Source organism: Hetaerina americana, unplaced genomic scaffold, assembly GCF_022747635.1.
Source record: "Hetaerina americana unplaced genomic scaffold, ioHetAmer1.1.p SCAF_11, whole genome shotgun sequence".
Classification (NCBI taxonomy): domain Eukaryota; kingdom Metazoa; phylum Arthropoda; class Insecta; order Odonata; family Calopterygidae; genus Hetaerina; species Hetaerina americana.
Genome location: NW_027286181.1, coordinates 6,750,276 through 6,774,360, shown reverse-complemented (window position 1 = coordinate 6,774,360; position 24,085 = coordinate 6,750,276). Strand labels below are relative to the sequence as shown.

Here is a 24,085-nt window from a genome sequence, read left to right as displayed (position 1 = left end):
TCGAGTAGAAACCCGACCAAAACTGCTACGTTTCCTCTAACCCTCCCACCCACCACTCCCAGCATCCCTCTCACCCCCCCTCTCCGTTCCCGGCCCCAACCGCCTCAAACTAACACTCCTCAATTACTCCGCGTACGGTGGGGAAGGTGGCGCCATTCACTCCTCTCTCGTTGGAAATGCAAATCGCTCATTTGCAGCGAGTGGTTTTCGGAGGAGTGGGAGGGAGTGGTATGGGAGAGGGGGCTGTGGTGGATAGAAGGGGGAAGGAGAGGAGGAGAGGCACCTAGGTGTCAGCCCTATTCCCTCTCCAGCTAAGATTAATAGGAGAGAAGGGGCAGGCAGCAGAGAAGGAGAGAGAATTTCTATCTCTTTTGTTCTTTCTATGTGGCCACCGCTTCTACTGCTCATGTGCTACATGATCATGTGTTGCGTGAACGAAGAATAGTTCAAATGGACCAAAATCTATTGCTGCTGTGCCAAAGGATCGACTGGTAATCCAACTTGCACCGAAATCGCCCATGGATGTCAGATAGCACGAGATTGGACCATGTCATTCATGCTACCACTGTTGGACTCGTTACCAATATTTGCGAATGAGTTCAGACTGATTAAATGACTTTATGTTGCCGTCTCAAAGTTAACATTATTTTATTATATTAGGACAGGTATTTATTATTTATTTGTTTTGAATTGTTTGTATTCCATGCAATAACTTATTTTGTATATTAGGTAAAATGTATAATCACGAAGTAATTCTTTTTTCATTTTATATTCATGGCACTTAGCAGTGTATGAGGAAGTTGACTTTCTGGACTTATTGAAATATAAATTCAATATTTGTATGCCTTTTTTTAATCATAAGAATTCCTTTCTATACATTTTTCATTATTTAATATCATTGGATTTTGACTAATTATCTTGGTTTTGTTAGCATTTTTCTCACTCTACGTAAAAACGTTCTCCGATCACTACTATCTATTTTTTAAGCTACAATAGAGTGAATAATTCCCGTTACTTGCTGACAAGACAGTATTTGTACTTTGTCAAAACGCCCGAGGCGGAATTTACATGTAGCACAACAGATGATACAAAGGGTTGTACCGAGGACTTCTTGTATTCTTCAACACTTCCAAAAATTGTGTGTGTGATGGCGGTTAACAGCCCCGTTGTTTCAAATTCCTCTGGCATTTCTCAAATTTTTGAGCCCTAAATTTTTTTTACACCTCTTCTTGTTTATAATGAGATCTGATTTAATTTCCAAAGCATCAGCCTTGTAGTTTGATCCACTATTTACGTCTCCACAAAGAAAATCACTTATCACTAACTAAACACTAACTTATCACTTATCACATGTCACTAATCACGGTGAAACGCCAGTAGCATCGCTTGGTTTCTCCTTCTTCGGGAAAATTAGTATTACGAATTAGCAACGAATCAATCTAAAAAAGATTAATTATGCATTAAAAATCCAGAATATATGCTTTGAGTCATTCCCCGTCAAGTTGTTTCTTAAAATAATGTTATTTGAGAGAACGTATTATGAAATTCACGTTTTTGTAGCGGATCGATTATTTTCCTTAAATTTGCCGTTTACATCTGTCATAGCGGGAGCTATTTAAACTTGACCCTTTTAATCTTGGCCCAATATCACGAATCAGAGAAAAAATCGTCCCTGTAGTAATGAAATGCATTGAATACTTAAACATAGACTATCAATCAAACTTTTGCATGTTATGTTTGCCGTACAATTTTGCTGTGAAACGCCAGTAGCATCGTTTGTACTTCGGATTTGTACCATTACTTGTCCAATAATTCTATAAAGGATCACCAGAGTAACACTGTGGTCAAAATTATTTCTTATATCAATTTTGTAATTATTATAAATCTCATGGAACATTTTCAAAACATAATTAGCATTAATTTATGAACCATTAATTTACACGGCACGGTAATACGTTTAATGTCTTTGGGTACATTAATTATGTTATCAAATCTCACAAGATATTTTCCACCCTATTAATTATTATCAGCTTATTTTATTAATATTGCAAATATATAAAATGAGAAAGCATATCTTTTTTTTCATAAGGAACTAATCCGCCTCCGCTGAAGTATAAATTCCTCAAACCGTGGCTAATGAAACCCTATGGAGTTCAATGGTGTTTCGGACTATGTGTAAGCTCTACCTTCATCCATCAAACTGAACTTAGTTAATTACCCGTCTTCCATCTTGTGACACAGCGTTACTATTCCAACTACCAAATTATTTCATCACCTCTACAATTATCGGGGAAATGGTTTTCCTCTTTGTATTTTAGCAGTTGAATTTCTTGATGGATTTTATTGGTTTTGATAATTGTCTATTGATTCGAGTTAGATTTTTATTAAACGCTGCAAAAAGAGAACTGATTAAAGATTATATCTTATGCAAATGAGAGAGTAATCATTGATAAGCATTATGTTATTAACCATTCCTGACATGATAATGGTATATATATATATATATATATATATATATATATATATATATATATATATATATATATATATATATATATATATATATATATATATATAATATATAATTTACCTTCTACCACAATCTACAACTTTAATTACCTCTCAATATCTCTTGCAACTATTTCCCCTGTCTCTAATTTCTCCCAGCAAAGCCCCTTCCCCTTTACTAACCGGCACTTGTTCGTTTGTCTTCCTTGCCATCTTTGATAACTTTCTCGACTCACCTTCAGAACCGCGCCTCAAACTCAAGATCTTACGCCTACCTTCTTTCCTTAAAGAACAAGTTTCAGAACAATGCAGTGCTACTCTCCGTATAAAACTATTCATTAATTATTTCTCATATACTCGTATGTCATAGTAAATGTAAATGGGCGCAAGCTGACGATAAGTCAAGCAAGCATACAATTAAGAACAGTTTTCTATCTATTACTTACTTCCTTATCTCTGAAGGCTTAGAATTTACAATGACAGATATTATTATCATAGGTATTCTACCGATTATGGTAGGTTTTGGATGGCCACTGTATAAAGAAATTGTGCAACATAAGATTTATATACGTACTTCCCACTCCTAATAGAACACAGCCTCAAACTGGTAACTATGGTAACTAGCTCTTCATCTCTCTATACTTCAATTCTCCCTTATTTATACCCAACACAACTATTCTATTCCTACCCCTTCCTCGTGTCCCTAATGTTGACCACTCTATCAAAGTCTTTAACATCCCCATCCTAATCAGAACACACTGCATCCATCTTTATTACATCCTTTTGATTTCTCCCAACACCCCTCTCCCTTCTGCCCCATACGCTAACCTGAATGCTCTGTATTTCTTTCGTGCCTCCTAAGGATTTCTCCCAACGATTCCCTCCGCTTTCAACCATTCCTAGCACTCACTACGGCGCTTAAGAGAAAGGAATTTCATCTCATAACACCCGCCATTATGTTTAGATGGTGCTTAGGTGAGCTGTTCCATCACCTATCGAGCCAATCTTATGTGTTGATTACTGAATTGTTGAAAGGAAAATAAAAGAAAATGTAAATAATTAGTTGCCCTTAGTGCAAGGGCAATTGAATATTATTCAAGCACAGGGAAAATGCTGTCCGAGGAGTTGGAGGAGAAATCTACATCTTAAATTCTTGATATCGCTAAGGTACGGATGACATATAATTGTTAATTATTAACATTCCTGACCAAGTTAATGGCACCTCGTTTTCATGACCCCCTGTATTGGCTCCTTCATGAATCATTGGCGAGTTGTTTAACATATTGACCGCAGTTTGGATGCCAACATTACTTGTCATGCCAATCATTGATCTATTAACCGAGATTTTGAATGGGTTTCCCCGCATCAACGTGCTGATTTCAGCACTGGAGTGCGAATTTTGCATGCACTCTCGGGGAGTGTCGCTTTAAATCCATCATCGCGGGGTAAGGTTCCCTCCCTCTCCGTCCTTCGCGTCTCTCCCACCCTCACCGCCCCCTCCTCTCCTCCTCTCCCACTCCTGACGGCCACAAACGCCGCGCCATAGTTTGCACCTCTTTATTCCGGCAATTATGCCAACCTTTGTTAATATGTGCACGGGCGAACGCGAGCGCCCCGTGCCGGTAGGCGTGAAAGCATCATCCCCCGCGTTCACACTCCGGAGCGCGAACTGACTCTTCGCTCACTTCGGACAACGCCGGGTCGCATTTGCGGCCCGGTGAGGTGTGGTGGGTGGGCGTGGGTCGAAAACGCGGGTGCAGGGAGGGAGGGAGCTTACGGACAGAATTCGGGTTGGGGCTTCGGCGTCGGATGGAACGGGTCAGGCTGTTTCTTTTCTCACTCTTTCGCAGGCCTCTTTCTTTTAATTTGAATAGCATACCGATGGAGCGATGAGGGAACAGGGTTAATTAGGTGAGTTGATTGGGGTTGCAGATGGGACACTCCACTATTCCGAGTCTCTCGTACACTCGGAAAAGAATCGAGTGAGATAGGGGCACTCATTAGCCGCGGACGTCGGTTGCTTGGTTTTTTTTCTTTAGCTTTCGTAATCCTGCTCGCAAAATAATTTGGGACCTATATGTTAGTACCAAATTCAGAAATTTCTTTTCAAAGCTGACGTATTGCCTTGAATGTTTTCATTTATCACGCAACATCTAATGTTGAAGTTATTTTCAAAAACTGAGGTTAAAGTAAGAGAATATTGGTGATTTAAGTAATCAATGATAGATATTCGACCGCGTATAAATTCTCCCTATTTTTAATAAAATTATTTAAACTTTATACAAAGATTGTGTGGATTATTTTCAAATAATTAAGATTACTTAAGAACTTATTTGTTTTTTTCCAATTTGGTTTGGAATTGGTATTCCCCAACTCACCATTGAGTTCTGTGTGAACAAGAATAAATGAATATAAGAGTAATTGTGTGTCGCTGCTCCTAATTTAATTTGAATGGAAAGCTTTGTTTACAGGTGAGGAAAATGAGTTAGTTTGTATGGCTATTATTTCCTTATCAGCACTCAATGTCCTGGCAGGTAAGTACGACGTGGGCTGGCCAGCCTAATTGTAACACTTCATCCTCGGCAAGAAAAAAATCTGGAAAACGGTAAATTGAATTTTCTTTTTTGCAACATTTCAATCACTTGAGTTGAAGAGCGCGAGACGAGGAAGAGGTTGCCATTTCTCTCAGCAACAGCTGCTTAAGGCAGGTAGAAAACATTATTTAAATGATTGATTGGGAAACAGGTTAACTGCGTGTGAGCACTTACAGATACATACCCAACGAGAAATTTGTGAAAATCTGATTTTCTCTTGGTTTGAAGGAAACCAGAAACGGAAGCAAATATTCATAATATTAAAAATTCGAGATAAGTGCCGAATTAAATGATTCTAAAAACATTTTAAAGTCATAACTTGTTTTCATTTGTAAATGCGAAGTTTATTTACCGCATTGCTTTCCGTATAACCCGTGCTCTCTAAAAGGCGGAGTCACCCTGTTAACTTTTCAAGCAACGTAGATTAATAATGCCTATCGACTAATAAAAGTATCGCAATTTATTGTTAAGGTATTGAACTTCACGGTTCTTCAAGTTAAAATATGGATACACACACAAACACACACACACATACATACATGTATATATATATATATAAATAAATAAATAAATATATATATCTATATATATATATATATATATATATATATATATATATATATATATATCGTCATTACTTCTATTTCTTCCGATGAAGACGGAACAGAATTCCGTTGAAATGATCGAGAAATAACGTGTGAGTGATCTTTTTATGTGTGTCTTTATTGTTTGTTGCTGTCCAATTATTCAACACTTCCGTGTTACGTCGACGAAATCATCTATAATATATCAAAATCATTTATAATATATACATATAATATATATATATATATTATAAATATTATATATACATACATACTCATTTATATAGAAACAGATATAAGGAAAAGGGATAGGAACACACGTAAATGACGAAAACAGGAGAGGTGGGGAAGGCGGAATCAAGCAGATCACGAGAGTAAAAATATTTCCTAGAACGGGATTTGAACTCCGGATCCCTCAACTTGCCGGGCGGAGGCTCTTAACCACTTGAGACATCCAGGAAACGTGTAGGGATAGTAGTAAAGGAATTATAAAACATCATAAAGCATAAGAACATTGCGTTTCGTGGCAAGCATAGCCAGAAGAAGAGACGAGCCACATTGGCCTAATACACATTCAAACACGAAATCCCGCCAAACGTTGTACTACCTAACGCCAAACCTACCTACTACAGAGTCAACTAATTTTGCTTTAAAATTTAACTTATCCCTAAATTAATGTCTTAGATAATTTGTATGCTGCTTGGGACCGGTTGAAGGGATTATACCAAAGTTTTTTTTTCTAACGTTTGCTTTTCCGACCTTGCCTGAGTTCGCTCTATTTTTCGAGACCTTGGTCCAAACCCATAATTTGCCTTTAAAATTTCGGAGATTGAAGTCATATCTGAAGTCAAAATTAGTCTTCGGGATAAAGTCAAATTGGATAAACACGCTGAGTGGCTCGAATAAGATGATATATGACCGTAAAGATTGGACACCCCACGAAGAAGAGAATGTTTTTAGAGGAATGAATGTTCCCTCCCTCCTTTCAAAGAGACGCATTCAACATTACAGAGAAATTTCCACTTAATCCGATTAAATATAATGCAATTCAAACATTAAGGTAAACCATTTCATGTGTAAGGCAATATGCTTATAAAATATTGATATGAAGTGTGGTTTCATATATAACTTGAACTCTCCCATGGAATACAATGTTGACGTTGTGGGTGGGATTGTGGGTTCCGATGAACCCTAGATCTGTGCTGAGGGAGCAATCATAATTGCTCCTGATAGACTTAACCGGTAGATAACACTAAATAATATTAAAAAAACCATAAACACATTAATCAACCCAACCCAACCCAAACCCACCCAACCCAACCGAACCCAATCCAACCCAACCCGTTGGGTTGATGGTAGGTGATGGCTGAGTTCACCCAGTACTAAGCCGCATACGGTGTGTTAAATCCACACATCAGAGTAGGGGGGGGGCAGTTCCTTTCCCTGGGCCGGTTATGGTTTCCTAGGAAGATATGGTACCCAAAAAATCACATAGCTTGGGTGGAGCAGCAGGTGCCCAGAGACTTGCCTGGGAATCGAACCCGGGACCCTCGGGTTAGTAGTCCAACGCTCTACCCTCTGGACTACTCACCTGAATAAAATATTATTTAAAAATTAATTGCTGATTAAAGGGGAATGTTTTTATTGCCAAGAAGTTTTAAAAGTTCATACATTTTTTGTTAACGTTGGATTTAAATGAGAAATAGTTATCAAAGTTAGGGATTGCAAAGAAGAGGTGATCGTTTTCTTATTTAAAAAAACATATTTAGTAGAAACTTAATGGGTTTTAAAATATTTTCTCAAGCTAAATACAACATTATGCCATGACACTTCGAAAGTAAATTGACAATTTTCTTCAAATGGTAGGAAAATCTATTAAAAATATTATATTCAGTAAAATAATATGAATCCTCTCACTTCCTGAGGAAATAAATTTTATCTTGTATCATGGTATTGTTTTTCTAACAGAAGGCAGGTTGTATTTTAACTGGGTTATCAGCTGCGGTAGATAAGGTAGTTCGATTACGTGACTCTCTGGGGCCCTAAAATGGTGTCCAATTTTGAGTGAACTAATATATATATATATCAATTCAAAGTGATGTGAGGTGATGAAAAAAATCTGCTTTGTTTTTTATTTTTTATTAACATGCAGTAATAAATGTAGCTTTTCTTGTATCGATATTGCATTTATATTCTAGTTTTAACGTAATGAAGTCATTATCTGATACTGAAGTGAAAACTAAATTTTGATATTTTAATCTTATTTAAAATATAATATTTAACCTAAACATTTTTAAATGACTAATATTTGCTAACTCATTTAACGATTTTATCACAAAGACCTTATTTGTGAACGATAAAACTGGTCAGTCAAATTCAGGTCTGTCAAATAGTGATTATCTGATGACTCCCTTTGGAAAATACAAAAATTTAAGAATTTAAGAGTATGTTGTATTGTAACTGATTGGATATCTTTGAAGTATAACAATATCTTTAACTGAGGTGGACTATGGCGATGTAATGGAAGTATTGTTTTACATGCGTCTCATTTTGTTTCGCAGGTATGACTGTTGGATCAATTGATTTGATAATTTTATTCTTCCCGGAACTTTATTCGCATACAATTTCAATAATCAATATAAATTAACTCCAAGGCCTCCGCAATGCATGAGAACGGTTTATCATTAATTCTTTGTCTTATTTGCTTTCTTTTTCCTCTTCAATTACTTAGTGCTCATTTGAGAATGTTCTTTCCTTAAAGCTTTTATTGAGTTGGTAATTCATTTTCCTCAGCAAAAGAGAATAGAGCAACTAAAAGAACGTCTCCTCATGTAGATGCATTCAAAGAAACTTAAAATATGCAAAACTGAACGTCTAAATTCATTACATCGCTACTCCTTCCCTAGTATTATCCAATAATGTGAAAAAAGAGACCAAGCGGTATGCTGTTCCCTCATAAATTATTCACTCTACCGATTGCACATAATTAAAATTTCTACATTTCTGGTAGGCATTAAAATCATTTCCATGTTCCCACTTGATATCCTACACTCTAAGAAGTCACTTGCAAATAGTGATGCGAAGTTCGTCAGTAGCAGTGGCACTTAGTACTAATTACGACGCATGATCCCATCCCAGTTTATGGATGGGGTATTCATAAACTCTGTCCAGAAACCCGATTACGGGATGACGCCATATCCATGTCTATTGTGAAATTCAATTCCGTTACGTCAAGGTCAGCAGGACAGACCCACCGGAATAACAGAGTTCGGTCCATTACTCATTCATGATTTTTTCTCTCCTGAGAATCCCTTAAGTGTTTCAAGTACCACGTGCACCCGATATATTTCCACGCTTTCCGCAGCAGGCTCAGGTTTCACTCACAGCCAGCAACTGATCTGATTTGTCGACGTGCTTTAGATTCCCCTGGGTTGCAGTCGAGGAAGCCACCTGCCCACCATACTGCCCCAGTGCATTAGCCTCGCCCTTTCTCACCCTCATAGTTCCTCGTAACTCTCCTCCCTCCCATCGCGGACTCCCGTATCCCCAGGCCGCCCGCCACCTCGTTGCCACTATCAATCTTCCTATTTTCCGAAATTCGCCCCGAGAGTGATGAAGGGGGAGGAGTGGCTGGGCCCGTGAGCAGGCGGTCCCTTTCCCGTGAGGCACCTACAGCACTGTACCGTGCAGGCTCGTCCAAAGTGAGAGTCCGGGGATCAAGCATCGCATGCCATACCGTGAGGCCGTACTTCGAGCCGTTTATCTCCTTCTCCGACGCTCGACAGAGTTTTAAGGGACTAGTTCCTGGTCTCATCTGGTTCAAAATATTTTCGTCTCCGAATCAGATTCTACGTTTTGGAGAACATGGGAAACGTACTGGTTTTATTTCAAAGGTGAATCTGTCAAAATTTTTAAATTTTCGTCTTATTACTAAAATCAATTCCAAATTCTATTTCCCCTTGGAGCCTATTTTCACTGCGGTGTTTAACTTCCAAAGATATCAATTGCATTATTTGGAGACTGCAACCTAAAAAACAGCTCTGCTTGATTACTAAAGCTAAGTTAGAGAATAATTTAGGATAACTATGTCTTAAAACTGTTCATATCTTAAGCAAGAATCTAGCATGAAGGGAGAGAAAAACGTGACAGACAGACCAATCGGATGATGTGGTGCATTTAAAGAGGGGGAAAAAAGGGGAAGCCTTATATAAGAATGTAATATGATTACCTGAGGATGTTGTAGAGAAACAACGATATTCTTAGAGATTAGTTTTCTGTTTTTGATGTGACCAAAATATATTCGAGAAAAAATGAATTTTATAGAAAGGGAATCAGATCACTATAACTATATGTATTTGAAAAATACGTCATACAAGAAGATAATTTATATTGAAGAGTTTTATTTGGTGAGAGACGATGAGCTAGTGTGATTAAACGTGAAAAAATACAAGGCAGTAGGGGATGGATGTCCACGAAGAGTCATTCGTTTTGGTGTCAAACGGATGGAAATAATTTGTGGGTATCTACGAGGGTCATCCGGAAAGTAGTACCCGTTCGTGAAATAAAGACACAAAAGTAAATATTAACAAACATAAAAAAATTTATTTGAAAGAGGATACTTTAAACTACTTCTCAACATAATCTCCAAGCAAATTAAGGCATTTGTCATAACGTGTGACAAGTTTCTGTATTCCTGCTGCATAGTCCTTCGCCGCCAGCTCATTGAGATACGCGAGGGACCCATCTTGCACAAATTTTTGCATAATGCAGATGGTGTTTAACAATTTCATGAACAATTGTTCGAGAAACATTGGGAAAATGCTCACAGATGTCATCAATTGTGACGCGCCGATCGTTCCTCACGAATTCGTCAACTGAGCTCACCAGTTGGTCTGTAATGACAGACGGTCTCTCCGAACGCTCATCGTCGTGTGTGTTCCCCCTCCCCATGTTGAAGTTGCGACACCACCGCCGAACAGACGACTCGTCCATTACATTGTCTCCATACACCTCCTTTAATTGGCGATGAATATCACATGGGCGAACGTTTCTTGCATTGAGGAATTTAATCACTGCCCTCACTTCACAACTGGCGGCGTTCTCAATTTTTTTAAACATTGTAAAAATCACAGAAACAACACAGGCAATGCTAGCGTCACGCAACTTGGCTCAGAGAAGGCAGACAAGCCACTGAAGCTATCTGACCTCGTCCAGCGGCTACTCGCGTCGTCAGCACTTCATGCGGCACGAACGGGTACTACTTTCCGGATGACCCTCGTAATTCATTGCGATTTTGTAAGAGATGTTTAGTAATAATACTTCGCTGAGTCGGTATTATTCCTCATCCTAGAAGAAAACACTTTGGTGGGCAGATTTAGTGGAAATTATTATGAATCAAAGTAAGAAATAGGAGGCCAGAGAACAATGGGAGCAATAACAGGAATCAGTTTATATAGACGCACTGCCAGGTGTCATTAGGTGGAATTCTTTCATGGTAAATTAGTGAAGACTTACTTTAAAACTTTCACTGGATTTTTTATTTTTCACGACCAAGGTATCGTTGCAAGGCAACATCATCAACGTCAGGACCAGATGATGTTATCTTGCAACGATACCTTAGTCATGAAAAAGAAAAAAATCCGGTGAAAGTTGTAAAGTTAGTCTTCATTAATTTAATAGCTTAGATCGGGATAAACAGAAGAACGCTGAGAACCATTGTGAAAGATAAATTTAAAATAAATATGAGAATATCGTGAATTCGAGTAGACCATCGATAGAAAACTAATATAATTTTTATGTTGCAGCATTTATGATTGTAACATGAGAGATGCACTTCAACAACACCGCAATTCATTATAGATCCGAGGGTCGATATGTAGCAGTCCTCAAGGCTGTCTTATTACATACCTTTCTCTTCACCTATCATAGCTTCTTGTGTTACTTATTCTATCACTTGCTTTTCATTATTTCAAACATTGCAATCCTGTGGAGTTTTTCTTCAGTTATTCCTTCCAATACAGGAATAAAAAGACCACACTATTCCTCAAAATGCGCTCAACTCTCGCTAGCACCTTCCATTGATTTTTCTCTCCACTCACGTCGACGGCCAAGCTCATTAAAAACTATGAATAAATTTTGTTCTCATTTTCATTTTGCACCACCAAATTTTCCTTTTCTTGATATTTATTTTCTTAATGCTCTATATTAGCAAAGCTATATATTAGCTAGTCTTAAGAAATCTTATATCCAATATATTCTGCTTCTCGGAACGTGGCCTATATTCAAGTTTTTTTCATATTTCTACCTGAAATTATTAATTCATTATTTTGCTCAGATTCATTCACACCAATTCATGTTTTTTGAGCGGCTTGAAGTGATTTTAAATTTAATTTTTTTTGTTAATTTTAAAATTTTGGAGAAAATTTTTTATTTGCCTAAATAATTGATGCTTGGAGGAGATTCCTTCGCTTAATCAAAATTTCCAAATGATGGCGAGCAGGTGAGCAAAAATTACTCTTGGCGCGATTTACCACGAGTTACATATTAATATTCCTTAAAGTTATTTTTACCATAACTTAAGATATTGCTAAGGGATAGCTTGGTTCTGTACTAAAATTGTTTCTAAACCTTCGAATGCATTCACCTTAGAGAAAAATAACAAAATCGGGAAGTTATAACTTTTCGCTGAAACGAGTAATCAGCTTAATATCTAAAAGACCTTATAAAGTATAATCCAAAAGATGTATCATTCAGCACCGCCTTAGCGAAGCTCATATTCGTTCTTTCATATTTTCCCTTCGTAATGGAAGACCTCGTAATATTGTCATCGTCATGGACTGCAGAAAACACTCAGCTGCCGGGTGTAAGGTTAATGGAACTCCAAGGGATATACCGGTGCGTATAATTATCTTTTTTACCCTTCTTAAAAAGGATATATAGTTTAATAAAGCTTTCTTTTTTCGCAAACATCCATATTCACGAGGCCAAGTGAAATACGACATGTCCTTGGACCGGATTAATTCTGAAAGGATAAAGTCAATTTTTCAAAATGTAGAACGGAAAATGGGGGACGGAGAAGGAAATGTAAAAAAAGGAGGGGAAAAAAAATAATGGAATGGCTCTCCTTCTCACGAGGGTGGGGGTGTGGGTGGGGAGGCACTCGTCCACACGGCGCTCCCAACACGTGCTGCACCTTTCCTCTATCGATCCACTCCCCATTCAATTCCCTTCATTTCTCTTCTTTTGCCTCGCTCCATCCCTAGCCTTTTCCCCCATCCCCCCACCCCTTCCCACACGTCTTCCCGCTCCTCCGCCCTTTCTCACAGTCCACTCTGCATTCGTTGTTTGCACTAACGTTGGGTCATATTCACTGCGAAGACCGTTTTGAAATAAATCCTCGACATCGAACTCGCGGTAGATATTATTTTACATTCAATCCCTTCCTCAAACGCAAGCGGCAAATATCCATCTCGGTTTCAGAAAATGATCGTTAGTGTTCCGATGGAAATCCAAGGCATAATTCAAGCATATAGTGTGTTCTTCAAAATTAGATAATGCTTCTGTCGTTTCCAAAGAAAGTAGACAAATTGGGTCAGTACGGTGATTTTTTAAGCGTGTTGACCTGTGCTCATTTTTAACCAATGAACTGAATGAATTTACATCCTATTAAACTAGATTTTTATTGTTGATTATTGTTATATGCTTAAAATTAAACAATAGCGTATTTTAAATATTAATATTATTTGTAAATTGGTAAGTAGTACAAAAAAATGTTTTTATAGAGACGTGGTGGTTGTTTAACCATGCATAATGAGTTGTGACTATGACTGTAGAGAGGAGGGTGTTAAATTTAATGATTGGGCTAGAAGAAAGTGTTCTCGACTTTTATTCCTTCCATGTAGTTTATAAAAGAGTTAATTGCCTATGCTCCGTTCCTAAGAGAGAAGAGGAAATATACTTGATATAGTCACGTATTCCTTTCCTTTGCTGTCTTGACTAATTTCTGATACGTCATTTCGCTTAACGTACTCAGAAACGCAACTCATTTTCCCCCGTAAACGCTTGCATATTCATTTTATTTTACCTAACTTCCATCCGTATGCTTCTGACTCTTACGATATTTTCTTCTGTGTCGTTTTTTCTTTCCCAATGACCTCCTTTCCTCCACCAACAGATACAAAAATGTATTGTTTTTACCCTTGGCCAAGTAATAAAAGGATCATGTGCAGCTAAATATTTTTTTGCAAAGCAATCAATGAATATTAATAGATTTGTCACAACATTTATTTTTAATCATTACAAATTTCAGTATTTTGTGTCGTCTTTTATTACAATATATCTGCTTTTAAATGAATGAGATTTTTTACTCATGGGGCAAGGCCGTATCTCCTTTACGGTGTTCGATAAAAGGCTTCATTAGGCATCCGCAGAATTTTATAGTCCGTATTCTTCCTCTTAAAACTTTAAGCTACAACCTTCACTGGCCTCTTCCCTGCAGGACATACATGTTTTCATTAATTTATAACAATCTATTTCATTTATTTCCTTGTATCGCTGGTATTTATTAGGCACACCAAAATATTTCCATATCCGCTTATGTACTATATGAAGGGATCTCCATTATTAAAAACATTTCCATTCTCTTTTCTTTGCGTGTCTTGTTGCAGATGATTACTGATAGGAGCAGGCAGATTCAGATTAGGTATATTTACGGGTTATCTAGCAAAGAATGTAATTTAATTCAGTGCCGTCATGATTAAATGCCTTAGCATTTGAAGTTGAATCGTTGCATGACTGCTATTATTTTATTTTCACCTCGTCATTCCCATACTTGACACTTGCAACTTGATTGCATCCATATATGTCATTTTATAGATAAATTTCAGTTAAACATGCCAACAATTTTTTCACGCAGCCTTCCTACAAATGTTTGACAAAATCATCGCAAAAGATTCCAAATTTCTTTCCTAAAATTGATATTTTATTTGAAATTTTGATCTCTACATTATTCAACTAAACAAATTTTGATATACTTAATAAAATGAAACTGATAAGAATAATTTTTAATTTTCTATCGTCGGAATAAGTGGTCATGTAATTGATTGCGATTTCTCAGTTATTCAAAAATCATATTTACCAGAAAATGGTTTCATCCTTCATCAATCACTTGTTTTAATATTCCAATTATTTCTTTTTTTTATTCTTTATATTCATTTTCCCGTTCCATTAATGTTTACGGCCCACTTTCATTTTCTTTTCCAAAAATCGAGTGCCTAAGTCATTGTATTTATGTATTGTCTTTTTATCCAATTTTTTTCCGTCAGGTGAGTAAACTCACATCATGGCTAATTAAGCATATCGACTGTTTGTAGAGGCTCCTATATAGCGGCGCAATGACTGTATTTAGCACACTTCCCCTCAATAAAACCACCAGTGCTATATTTGACGCTTTTCTGTGTGAGATGTGTCAAGCCTTGTTTTTGTCGACCCTTTCATTCATCAGTAATATCCCCAACCTTCCACCAATGGAGGCCTAATAACTTTTCCTGTGACCAAGTGTATTATTTGCAAATAATAAAAAATTACAACATTGTATATTGTTATGAAGTTAAATGTTATATTTTCACTATGTAGGAATTAGCAGTAGCAGTTATGAGAGTAGACGACCGGTAGCTGAGATTTTTTATCATGTGAAATAGTTAAAGTGTCTGCGATTCTTCATACATTAGCAACGCATTCCTCAAAAAAGGTATTATTACCTCCAATGCCATAATTTTACCAAAGTGCACACGTTATTATATAATTTAAAGCCATTCTTGAACCTTTAATATTACAGTATAGAGAAATGGGAAGGTTACCCAATTTCCACCAAGATTATTGACGACCTCTCAAAAATTATATTCATCGGGTAAAAATGAAATTTGTGCCCGAGTAATAAGCAAAATCAGTTATTCGGAGTGCGGTAACCTAAATAACCTACTTTTTAAACCACCGGCATTCTTAATAGCAGGAGGGCAGCGACCACTTTATCGACTAATGCCACCTATTGGAAGTTAACCTCGTGTATTCACAACGCTCCATTAATTGGCATTTATGAGGCGTTATCTAATCATGGAATATGTTACCAGACGGATCACCAACCAGTTATTCCACATTCACTTATCCCATTTCATTTCAACTCCATGTATTTCAGTACCAATATTTCTGGACCTCATCTGCAAACACCAGCAGCGTTAGATACCCATTGAAATATTTAGGACGTTAGATTACTCATTCCGATGGTTTGATTGCCTATGCATTTTGATGTGCTTTTAATGGAAACTGTATGCCGTCTAAAGCAATCTTACCAATTTGTTCTTATAATTAATTTGAAAGGTCGCATATTTTTATTAGGTACTGTAAATGCATTTTATGTATTTCCCTATTACGCGTTTAAAGAGCATAGAATAAAACACATAAGAGTTTTTCAGTTAATTTACTTTCCCAAAGGTAATACAATATAACCATGCTGGTTACCAATAATTATTTTTCAAGACACGATCAACTGGAGGGAATATTAATTTAGACGTGTTTGATAACACCATGTTGAAGCTTAAGCCATTGCAGTTTTAAATAAATATTAGCTAAGATTCTTTAGAATGCATAATATCTTCGAGTAGTCACTGTGAAACATGAGAGAGTCTGAATAAGTTATATTCAATATATAAAACATTAATTTACCGCCAACAAATGTTAAAACTTTCAAGTGATTTCTTCAGTGAGAAATAACGAATGTGAATGTGGGATAATTGCACTTGAATGTACATCCATCAAAACATTGCATTAATTAATTTAATATCCACATTATATTCCGATAGTTCTGTCCTATCCCATCGTTTCCTCCTTCTTTGCATTTGTATTGTCGTTTATTTCGACAGCGTCTCCGTATCCAACCACTTATCTCTCTTTCCCGTCCCTTGCCTCTCTCCACCCACCTAACTCCCTCCCTCCGATGGCCCACCCCTCTTCAAGTCCTCCACAGGACGACTAATCAATTCCTCTCACATCCAATACTTCCTGTCCTCGATTAGATCCCGAACTTGGAGACTCCAGCCGTCGCAGGGGGAAGGGATCGCGAGGTGGGAAGGCCGTGGTACCGAGTGACGACTCTCGTGGAATATGGACGGCTCTATTTACTGATCTCTAGGCGAGATTTGCCCTTTTTCAAATTTACTTTCTCGTATTTTCTTATAATCCACCAGGAAATCGTGAGTGCTACTGCTGGATGTTTTGATTTTTGCTCTTTGGTTCCGCTCTTTTGAGTTTAAATCATGAATCCAAGAAGCCAAGATATGAGAGAGCACTTTTAAAACGAATTGTTACGGAACTTAAAACCCGTACCCGCACATGAGCATAGTTTTGGAGGTCCTATGTATAGGAAACCCCCGGGGTGACGTCGTGAATTATTGAACATTGTTTATCACATAAACTGAAAATCTAAAGGAGTGGAAAACGTAGCTTATGAGTTGGATTAGGTAAGGAAATCCTAATGAGGAAAAGAAGGCTACGTGTGTTGGGAAATACAAGTTAAATCGTTTCTCACTGGAAATTACATGCTTTTCGCTCAATTTCCGTGGAAAGAATAATTATGATCATTCGTGTTTCTTAAAATGCTTCCTTTATTTTTTACTTTGATCTCAAAAGTAAAGCCAGTCAATTTTATGGAATCTGCTGCTCTTTCGGTCTAAAAATCTTGGATCTATATCTTCTCAATTTCCTATCCTGAGACATTTATCTCATTCTTCTAGCATAGCCCACCCTAACTTAGATATGTGTTCAGAGAAATGGCATACCCCTAACTATCCACCTTCAATTAGTTCAGCAATTGAATCTGTGAATCAATGGTTCAATTTCAGAGTAGTCAAGGGTCGTAGTTTCATTATAACCAGAGAAGAATATTTGCAAAAAATCAGTCTAACTTCAGAACATTAAGAATTGTGTTGTTTTTTCTCTCTATCATAAGGATCTTTAAGTTTTATAACTCATTAGTAAAACAAAGCAGATTGTCTTCCTTAAGTCATTTCTCTTCCACCTTTGCTTACCGCATAAAAATCCTCGCATTATGTTCTGCTAGGGAATGAAATAAAACCCAGTAATTAATTATTGACAGTAAACATATAAAGTCGAATATTAGGTAAATGGAAAAGTGATGATAGAACTGAAATTTTATCTGGCTTTCACTACTGAGAATACAAAGTATCATTTCCGTCAGGATATAGCCATTGAACAGGGAATATATTATCAGTGCTTATGACAAATGAACTGAAATTGTAGTTCGCAATTCTTGGAAAGTACAGAGGTTATCATAAACGGACAAGTACAATTGAGAGAGATCAGACCACAAAGATAAGATAAGAGAGATAGATTCCAGTACAGATAAATACAAATACTCGTCCTTTCCCCGGACAATCATGGATTGTAATAGTAAAAAACCAGTCACCATAGAAATATTAAATACATTTAAAATACAATTCAGGACAAAATGACACGTTAAATTGACATATTTTGTACTCGTAGGCACATGTGTATGTCAGTTGATAGTATACACGTATGCATTTGGATACGTGTAAGTTATAAAGGTTTTCGCATGAAGATAGCATTCGCCAGAATTTGTGAAAAAATTTCAAGAAACTGCGGGAGATGCCGCAACAGTTGATTTAACGGAGTCATCCACTAATATAAATTTTAATGCAACAATTTCAGAGTGTGAAGTGTATAAATTGTAATTTCAGAGTAAAATCATTCGCTCGACCGGGATTCCGGTCGAGGTGAATGATTTTTACACTCTGTAATTGTTGCATTGAATTTGTGATTTTTGCATGAGGTTTTATTCTCTTGTACGGGTGGTGACCTAACTCCCCCCGCCACACACCCTTGCGGTGGCTTACGGGGTACTATGCAGATCTCTGTGTGAAGACCCACTATTAGACAGGTATCTTTCAAGACATGAACGACTTCTCGTTGACACGCTCTCTGATTCTTCAAAAAATAGTCAAGCAATGGAATTTTGGAAAATGAAAAGAATATTCCAATCTAAGTACTTATTGTATACATTTAAATTACATGCAAACGGAAAATATAATCATTGGGGAAATCAAAACTGGCAATGTGAAGGGTTTGAATGAATAAAGTAGCTCTTTTAATATACACCATGTAAAACACCTGATCGAAGGTCATTTATGAGTCCTCATAGTCAGCCTTTTCAGCCAAGTGAAAAATACCGTTGCGCTCTTGTTTTATTTTAGTATACTTTACTTCACTATATATCATTTCAGCAATCTAATTTAATATTAGCATACCCTTTATTACTCAGACAAAAACAAAGTATTTATTCATGAAAACACCTTCAACAAAGTACTCGTTTTTAGGATCAATAAATATGCTTAGATCACTTTCTCATTTGCATCTACATAGATCTGCTTCATTGTAAATGAAAATGGGAACATATAGGTTATACATTAGAAGAGGTCCAACTACCTAGTTGAATTTTATCAAGGAAGCGGTGCAAAAGCATAATATTCACACCAATTACCTTAACTTATAATTATCAATGATTTGAAGATGGGACCAATCATTTGTTAAAGTTATTTTCAAATCCTTTCAGTCGATAACGTAAATCATTGAAAGATACATGCCGTCGTATAATTTATAAACCATTTCAGGTGTTTTAATTCATTTACTAGCTCAAGCAAATAGGTCCATTGTTTCCAGATGACCGGCGGGCCAAATAATTTTGTTTTACGCTAGCAGTCTTAACGGTTCAAGTCTGTTTGCAATTTTCAAAGTTGTCGGTTCTCATAAACGCAGCTTAGGTAAGCTCCACATAGAATTAAAAGCCTCTCCGGTCCCTCTCATCCTGGTAAATAAATATTTAAAAAGATATTAGCATTCTTAGAAAATGTAGCTGTAAGTTTGCATGTAGTGAATGCAAATTAGGTGGGGTTTTTAGGTTTAAGTCTCATTAATTTTTTGAAATGAGTCGTACAAGAAAACTTTTGCTTAATTTCAAGGAAAAGTTTATTATTCTTAAAAAAGAAACTATTTAGTTTTATTAGTTTTACTTTTAGTTTTATTACTCATATCCTATTCTCAATCATTTTCCAAAATCTCGTCCAAGCTTTGTTTGACCTTACCAGAAAGATGATGGTGATCATCTGGTGTACATGGTGATTATTTTAAAAGTTTTGCACATAGTTCGTTTTTAGGAATTCATAGGAAAGTGATATCCAGGAACACTTCTTTATTGCGTTTTACACGCTCATGCTTGCGGCAATAAGTGATCAGAATATGAGTTTATTTTTCAAAGGAGTATTATATTTGCTTTAGTCAGGAATTCCTTACTTAATGATTTACATCAAGCCGAGGCATTCATTAATAAAGAGTGACTCATTTCACGGTTTTGGAGAAAAGCTTATGCGTTGAAAAATGGTACTCGGGGTAATTTAATGGAAGATAGAGATCTAAGTTCCCCTATTTACTTATACCATCCGCTTTCAAATTGAAAATTATAACACCGTTTGAGTTTCATATTGCCTCGGTGCGTTAAGTAATTAAATCTTAGTGGGAGGCTAAGTCCATTGCGTTTAGAATGCAGCCTCTTTGAAAGTATAACAGCACAGTATGCCTTTCCTCGTTACTCAAGAGAGAAGAGAAAATACGCGGTGTGTTTTGATGATGTAAGTATTTTTCAGTGAATTTCAACATTAAATAATTTCCGGGTCGTCTGGATCTACTTTTCTTCCAGCGAATAGATGAGGAGTCGTTAGTTTTTTCATGGCTTGGAACTTTGACTGAGTAAAAATAACGGGAGGGAAAATGATGATTTGTAGACATACCACAAAGAGAACGTCGTCTAAAAAAAGTCGATGGTGCTCTATAACTTAATATTTTTTTTAAGCTCCTCAAATGATTATAATGATTTTTTCAGGCTCTTTAATGCATTCATTTTATTTTAAAGGTTTCTTCGTAAACTAAAACCCAACTTTTCTATCATCATTCCTTTCAGGAAATTTTAATCTATTGCAAAAAAGGAGAGGAAACCTCGAGTCGTAGCCGAGTATTTGATCATATTACCATTCATTGATTCCAAAAAAAGCAACGTTCCTGAAAGTATACCTGTTGGTGAGCTTCAGTGGCTTTGATGGGCCACAGAAAATACCTGAGCAAATGAAAAGGAATAAAAGTTGATGTCGAAATGAATTTACCGTTTGTGATTCTCAAGCTAAACATTTATGAGATTTTTCGCATGTGTCGTTTGGGATTTTTACCCACGAAGAGCACTGTTCTCATATAGAGGGATGTGAAAGAATTGCATTGATATGGATTTTAGGTTAAATATTCAATTTGGACCACCAAAAAAAGTTAAAATGTCCCAAAAGGATACAAACGACAAAACCTATATTTTATATCAGGAGTTTCGCTCGTCAGTTTTTATGTTTGTCCTCTGGTTCGGATGCGTACAGATTCGATATTGATCAGGAGGGTATGCCAGTCATAACGAAGAGCACCGTTCTCTCAAAATAACTGTGAATTTGGTGGGACGAGGAATAACGGCAATCGGGTAAAGATGAAAGCAACGCCGCTGCATGCTCTCGTGTTACGTGGAGTTTGAAATATTCCTCCTCTCTCATGGGAAGCACATATCGGGAAATGAAAACGCTGTATTACCAAATTTTAGTTGGAAATTATCTTTATATCTTTCATAAAATTGTTTTGTTTTTTTCTCATCCAAAGCCTATTTATTATCAGTTTTGAAGTTTATAGTTTGTTTTAACAACTCTTTCCGCCGGTTGAATAGATAATTTTAAGTATTTTTAAAAAAATACGTCACCGATTGAGAGAAATGTAACGTTTGTAACAACAGAGGGAACCCAAAATTAGTTGGATCCGAGGAAAATAAAGTTCGTCAATGAATTGAAGAGAGACACGTGTTTTTTTACTCAGCCAGGATTTTCCGAATCGATTTTTGGTCTTGATAAAGACTTTGAGAAAATCTTTCGACCACTATCCAAAATTGATTCACGATGATAAGGCTACAAAGGAAGGTGAATGGGGAGGAATTTCACGGGAGGGAGAATAAGAGGACTCGAATAAGTTAGACGAACTACTTTTAAGGGCCAATGGAGATTTTTTGAAGGAATTTGGAGTAACATAATCCATTACATTAAGAGCGAGAAAGAAAATGAGTTGGACAAAATTAACTTTTCGCGTATCTCAGGATTTTTTGAAAATGGAATCAGGTAGAAAATTATCTTCCAACTCCCGGGAAAGAAATGAGTTTCACGGGGATTCTACAACATCTGAACTTTGAGAATAAAAATACCTTAACGGTGTATCCCTCACCACAAAAATTTTATTGAGATGGTAGTGAATGGGATTCTGCGGTTTTCTGCAAGAGATACTTTCCCTTATTATGATTTAAATTTATTCTTAACAAGCCATATTGTTCCAGTCATAAATTTGTTTTGTTAGATGAGGGTGGGCGGAGTTGATCTCAAATTTAGCCCTATGTAATTTTACATTCTCGCATGCGGAATGCAATGGAGGTTCCTCTCCCTCTGTCAAAAATCGATGTCTTGCAAAGAAATTTTAGTTAACGGAAAATTGCACCGCTTTGAATTTAAATGGAGTTGTTGTGAAAATATCACTCGGGATTTTGTACTTGGGAGCCCACCTCTCTTCTGCTTATTATGTATGCTTAATCGAGAGGAATAAAATAGCTATTTAAAAAACATGCTGATGATACAATCATATTTTGTTTTTGGTAAGTGAATAAAGCTTTATTTCCAACCCCAAATGATGTACCTACGAGGAGGTAATAATAAAAAATGCTATATTGGACGAAATTCGATGCACGCATTTAATACGTACTTGTTGATGATATTCTCTAAGGGCTTGGTGATTACTCCTATCAACCCTAATGAATTGGAATTCGAGCTAAAATACATATCTCGTACTTGTACGCACTTAAATAAACACAAATGCGTGTAAAAACATGTATATATATATATATATATATATATATATATATATATATATATATATATATATATATATACACACACACTCATTTATATAGAAACAGATTGGGTTGCCCAGATTCTCCCAGAAGTTGGGCCCCTTTTGAGTGTGTGAGTGTGTGTTTCTTGAGTGCTTGTGTGTGTGATTGGTCTGTACCAGTCACAAAGCGTGTGCTTGAGAATATCCTGGAATCTTTAACGGGGTCTACTCTACAGCCTCGTGAAGGATTCCATCTCCATCTGAAATTCTTTAACAGGGTCTCAGCCTCGTGAAGGATTTCAGTCAGGATAGTGTGCGTGGGGCTGTGTGTTGGTCCCTGACGCGGATTAATTTCCCGTAAAACACCACAGTGGGTATTCTGGTCGAGAGGTTGTGGTTGGTCCCTGACGTGATTCCCGTTAAACCAACAGAACAATTGGTCTGACGAGAGATTGCCAACTAATTTTTACGGCCATTGGAGTTTTCTTCCCCATTCTTATTCAATTGAGAGGCCGTAGAGCTCATTATTTCTTACTGGGATAATATCTTCTCTCTTTGGATATAATCTTGTTCTTGTCAAATTTGATTTCATGGCCAGGCCCGCTCCAAGCGTTTTCAGCAATGGCTGATAGAATGAACTGCTTGTTACTAGTAGCCCTTTCCTGCTCTTTTAGGCGTATTTTCATTATCTGCAGAGAAGTAACATATCATGACAGCCCTGCAGAACAACGGGTACGAGGTCTGTGGTCCTGAAAAGGACCGCCAAGGAAGAGAAGCGCCGCCTCAACCATGGTGAAATAAGTGAAAAGATATCTCGGGTGCTGAGAAAGCACAACATTGCCACGAGATACAACTGTCTCACCAAGGTATCCCCTCTACTTCCACGGCCAAAAGATAGAATTCCCAAGGAATTGCACGAGGGAGTCTATCAGGTGCTATCAAGGGCTACTAGGAACAAGCAATTCGGTCTATCAGCCATTGCTGAACGCGCTTGGAGCGGGCCTGACCATGAAATCAAATTTGACAAGACCAAGATAATATCCAAAGAGAGAAGACATTATCCCAGGCTAATAAGAGAATCGGTCGAGATACTCAAAGAAAAAGACAACGTCAACAGAGAAGATGGCTACCACCTATCAGGAGCCTGGAAAAGGATTTTGCGGGAAACCCCCGACCGATCACAGAGCAGGGAGGGAGATGTGAAAAATATATAAACGGCCAAAACAACGTCCCGGCACTTTGATTTGAAGACGCTCGTTGAAACACGTGCAAAACTGTTGCCAGAAAACAACCTTCGTGGTGACATCCCGAGAATGGAGAGTCTTTGATGTATACGATATATATATCCCGGACTGAACCAAG

General features: G+C 37.0%; 1 protein-coding gene across 2 annotated transcripts in view; it reads left to right on the top strand.

Annotated features, from left to right (window-relative positions):
- LOC139700899 (protein qui-1) overlaps window positions 1-24,085 on the top strand; it is a 687,057-nt gene that overhangs the window by 94,061 nt on the left and 568,911 nt on the right. The window lies entirely within an intron of this gene.